Consider the following 5,660-nt stretch of genomic DNA (forward strand, 5'->3'; position numbering starts at 1 on the left):
AATAATCTAGAAAAAGGCTTGATTAAATATGCAGTGGACAGAGTATGAAATTAGGTAAGACAATTCCTAGGAGCAATGTGAAAATAAGAAATCACTGAAGCTATCACGTCTCTTGTTATTCTCCATTTTATCGGTAGATGGCACCCTTCTCCTACCTTCGAAGCTTTTATTTACACTAAGGTGTAAAGGACTGACAAGTCCGTTACAACAGTAACTAAGTCCTCTTTGGGTCACAGCTAAATACATACATAAAGTCCTATAACACTTAACAATACTTGCACATAGAATGAATTGCATGGCTAAACAAATATTTTAAGAACAATAAAGAATTCTACTCCTGTATTTTACTTGAATATATATGCAGATTCACTTTTCCCATTCATCTTAGTGATTCACAACCATAGTCCCAAATATCCTCCTCTTTCCAATACTCTAAATTCACCCTGAGCCTGGTGGGCTGTATACTCCATAGGGTCGCAAAGAGTCAGACACGACAGAGCAACTTCACCCTAGGCCTCTTAGTCTAGACAGATAACTCACCTACTATTTTATCAAAAAGATGAATCCCTTCATTTTTTCCATTCATTTATTTATTCAATCCACAATCATTCATTCAGTACCTATTAGATGATAGAAGGGGCTTTCCTGGTAGCTCAGCAGTAAAGAATCTGCCTGCCAATATGGAAGATGAACAGGTGTGATCCCTGGGTAGGGAAGATTCCCCTGGAGAAGGAAATGGCAACCCACTCCAGTATTCTTGCTAGGAAATTTCATCAATAGAGGAGCCCGGTGGGCTACAGTCTATGGTATCGATAAAGAGTTGGATATGACTTAGTGATTAAACAAAACAACAACGATATGTCAGATACTGCTAAGTTCAGAAGGATGCAAAGATGTATGGCTTCTGGGCTTTGCCTTTAGCTCAAAACTTATTTGGACTTCCTAGGTAACACTAGTGGTAAAGAACCCACCTGCCAATGCAGGAGACATAAGAGACACAGGTTTGATCCCTGGGTTGGGAAGATCCTCTGAAGGAAGAAATGGCAACACACGCCAGTATTCTTGCCTGGAGAATCCCATGGACAGAGGAACCTAGGAGGCTACAATCCATGGGCTCGCAGAGTCGGACACGACTGAGCAACTGAGCACCAAAACTTATTTGGAGGAGACAGAGATAATTATTATAATATTATGTACTACATAACTTACTACAATAGTAGAGATATGTACTCAATGTCATAGGAGCCCAGAGAGAATGGACCAAATTCAGCCTGTGGGAGGGAGTGTGGGGACGCTGCCTGGGGTTGTCAGCAGTACCTATGGCTAGTCCTGAGGGATTAAGAGGAATTGGTTCGGCAGACATCCAGGCGCAGGTCCATCTAGGTGAGGAGGGCTGTGGGTAAAGGAATGGAAATGAGGCACAGCATAGATGTGAGGGTACTTTTCTGAACAGCTCAACCCTAAATGCTACCAGTGGTTCTTGGTCCTGGGTCCATATCAGATTACTTGGGGACTTTCTAAAAAATACCAACCCTGGACTTCATTCCCAGACATTGTTCTTTAGTAGAAACTAAAGTCATGTCTGACTCTTTGTGACCCTGTGGACTGTAGCCTGCCAGGCTCCTCTGTCCATAGGATTTTCCAGGCAAGAATAGTGGGGCGGGTTGCCATTTCCTTCTCCAGGGGATCTTCCCAACCCAGGGACAGAACCTCTGTCTCCTGCATTGGCAGGTGGATTCTTTACCACTGAGCCACCAGGGAAGCCCCTAATTCCCATTAGTCTTCTTTAATTCATCTGGAGATGCCTAGGTGTTAGTATTTAACAAAATAATCCCCCCCTAGGTGATTTTAACAAGCATCTAGGGTTGGGAAACACTGTTTTTGCTGCAGAGAGTGGTGGAAAATGACTCAAGAGGGTAGACAGGAGGCTTCCCATTTTACATCTGGGGACCTTGTTAAATATGGAGATCCTGGATCCCCTCCCAGGAAACTTAACAGGTTTCAAATGAATGTGGTAAAAGTGGTCAGAGGTCATATCTGAGAAATACCAAAGTATACCAGGAAAGCCGTGAGTGTCTGGCTAAGGTGTGTGAACTTTCCCTGTTGCCATTGTGGTACCATTTGAGGGATTTGTTTTGTTCTGCTTGTTTTTTGAGTTTGTTTTTGCAAGGGACTGAGATGGTTTTGAAATTGCTTTTTCAAGGAGCCAGCATGGTGGTCTTAAGGGAAGGATGGTATTTCAGGAGACAGGGAAATAGTGCAGAAAGCTCTTATAAAACTCCAGTTGGGAGGATAAGAGCCTGCCCAAGGGTAGTGGCAGTTAAGGATAAAGGTCTGGATGTAGGAAGGGGTAGATGTAGAGATACCTGGGGCACCAAATTGCTAGGACTTGGTGATGAATAGCAGCAAGCTGGAATCAGAATTCCCCAGAGAAATAGCAACAACCTCAGATATGCAGATGACACCACCCTAATGGCATAAAGTGAAGAGGAACTAAAGAGCCTCTTGATGAAGATGAAAGAGGCGAGTGGAAAAGGTGGCTTAAAACTCAACATTCAAAAAACTAAGATCATGGGATCTGGTCCCATCACTTCATGGCAAATAGATGGGAAAAAAATGGAAACACTGGCAGATTTTATTTTCCTGGGCTCCACCACCACTTAGCGACTAACACTAAGTATTATCAGTATCTACATACTGCAGATGAAGACGTGAAAGATTAGTAGAAACCTCAGTGAAATAGCGCCAGGAGACCAGCAGGCGGAGATCTCACGCCCTGTGACAATAGCGGAGCCCGACAAGAAGGACTCCGCCAAAGACAAGCCATGTGCTTACTGAATCCCTCACCGCTTCTTTCCCGCTCTAAAAAATCCTCCCTTGCCTGCAGGGACTTGCTGTGGTTGCCAACCCCAAGTTGCAAGGCTCTGCAGGTCCCGAATAAGACCCTCTTTGCTTGAGAAGCATCGGGCAGTCTGTCCGCTTCAAGTCTTCATCCTGGTGGCCCACGTGGGGTCCAGAGAAGACCCCCGAGGGTGCCGGGCTGGTGAGCAAGAAGGTCCGGGAGCCACGTGGAGCGCATCAAGCTCACGGCTTCTCTCAAGGACCCTGGAGCTTGAAGGTAAGTCTTTCTCTTCCACTGCTGCCTCCACCCTCTTTGCGTTTGGAACTCTCTGGGCTTAATTTGGGATCTTTAAAGTTCTGGTCCCCCCCGCCCCCTTTTTTTTTTCCGGGTGAAATCCTTCTTCTGTATGAGTGTACTTGTTTGGTACTTTGGTCTGATTTTTTTTCCTTTTATTATTATTATTATTTTTCTTAATTAAAAAAAAACTTTTTTCTTTTATTATTTTTGGCTCTGCTGGGTCTTCATTGCTGCACGTGGGCTTTCTGTAGTTGTGGTCAGCAGGCTTCTCATTGCCACGGCTTCTTTGGTACTTTGGTCTGATTTTTTTTTCTTTTATTATTTTTTTTTCTTTTATTATTTTTGGCTCTGCTGGGTCTTCATTGCTGCACATGGGCTTTCTGTAGTTGTGGTCAGCAGGCTTCTCATTGCCGTGGCTTCTCTTGTTCTGGAGTGCTGGCTCTAGGCCACTCCAGCTTCAGTAGTCTTGGGGCAGGAGCTTAGTTGCTCCGAGTCATGTGGGATCATCCTGGACCAGGGATCTAACCTGTGTCCCCTGCATTGGCAGGCGGATTCTTAACCATTGGACCACCAGGGAAGTCCCTGGTCTGATTTTTGCAGTATATGTTTCACTAAAACCATTCCCGTTCAGCTGTTCCTCTGTTCCTTTGGAAGAGGAGCTGACCTACAGGAACTGCCTGAAAAACCTGACTTGGCTTCTCTGGGACCTAGCTGTTCTGTTAGAACTGGCTGTTCTTAGCCCTGAAGGTTGTTTGGGATGTTTGAACTGTTTGAATTGTCTGAGCTGTAAACTGAGCTGTTTAGGTTGTTTCAAATTGTTCTTTTACTCTAGGGGGAAAAATGAGAAATGGGATCCTAGTTATTTAAAGAGTTTAAGAGTGTACCCTCTGCAGGGGTTCCAGCTGATTTTATGTTTAAAAACCAGAGTCCTGCCTTGTGCCCATTTCTAAGTAAGCAGACCCACCTGACCAAAGGAGGTTAGCACATCAGTGGCCATGATGCGGACTTTGGAAATCCCCAAAGCTAATTTTCTTAAAACCAGATTGGACCTCTAAAAGAAAATCAACCCTGAATATTCAATTGGAAGGACTGATGCTGAAGCTCTAATACTTTGGCCACCTGATGCAAAGACCCAACTCACTGGAAAAGACCCTGATACTGGGAAAGATTGAAGGCAGGGGGAGAAGGGGGAGACAGAGGATAAGATGGTTGGATGGCATCACTGACATAATGTATATAAGTTTGAACAAAGTCTGGGAGATGGTGAAGGACAAGGAAGCCTGACGTGTTGCAGTCAATGGGTCACAAGGAGTCAGATGTGACTGGGGGACTAAACAACAACAGTTCCCACCAGAAGTAAATTCCTTATTGTAACTGATTGATGCAGTGCATTCCTAGGTATCCAGCTGACAAACAACCTATTACCTTTTTGCCTTCACTTGGGAAGAAAAGCAATTCTTTTGGGCAGTAATGCCTCAGAGTTTTGCTGAGAATCTTCCAATTTCTCACAAATCCTGGAGGGCGATCTGGATAATATAAAGTTCGCTGGAGATTCTACTTTGCGGCAATATGTATGTGATTTTGCTGTTTTGCTTTCCTTCTGCAACCACCTTAAAGGGATACAGCATCTACTCACGACTTTTAGCCTTAAAGGGACCTTCTATCCCCAAAGAAAAATAGTAGTTTGCTCACACTCAGAGTGACTTTTTGATGATAGCCATTCTGACGGGTATAAGGTGGTATCTCATCGTGGTCCTGATTTGCATTTCTCTGACGGTTCGTGATGCTGAACACCTTTCCATGTGCCTCTTGGACATCTGTGTATCTTCTTTGGAAAGATGTCTACTTAGGTTTTCCAACCACTTCTTAAAATCAGAGTTTTTAAAAAAATATTGAGTTGTATAAGTGGCTTATACATTTTGGGTATTAGTCCCTTGGGCTTCACCAGTGACTCAGCAGTAAAAAAAAATCCTCCTGCAATGCAAGAGATGGAAGAGACTTGTTTATGATCCCTGGTTGGGGAAGATTCCCTGGAGGAGGGCATGGCAACCCACTCCAGTATTCTTGCCTGGAGAATCCCATGGACAGAGGAGCATGGCAGGCTACAGTCCATGGGGTCACAAAGAGTTGGACATGACTGAGTGACTGAGCATATTACTCCCTTATCGATCATATCATTTGCAAATATTTTCTCCTATTCAGTAGGTTGACTTCTCATTTTGTCAGTGGTTTTCTTTGCTGTGCAATGTTTTTTAGGTTAATTAGGTCCCATTTGTTTTTCTTTTGTTTCTTTTGCCCTTAGGAGACCAGCCAGGGAGTGTGTGTCATAGTGAGAAAGGAATTAAAGACGGGATGCTGAGAAGAGCAACATGTAGCAAGATAGTGTTTTAGGGACTGAGTGTGCCTCTCCTGGCTCCCAATTCATATGTTGAAATTCTGACTTCTCCCAAATGTGATGATGTTGAAAGTGGGGCTTTTTGGAGGTGACTAGGTCATGAGGGTGGAGCTCCCATTAATGAGA

The sequence above is a fragment of the Dama dama genome, chromosome 21 (assembly GCF_033118175.1).
Source record: "Dama dama isolate Ldn47 chromosome 21, ASM3311817v1, whole genome shotgun sequence".
Taxonomy (NCBI): domain Eukaryota; kingdom Metazoa; phylum Chordata; class Mammalia; order Artiodactyla; family Cervidae; genus Dama; species Dama dama.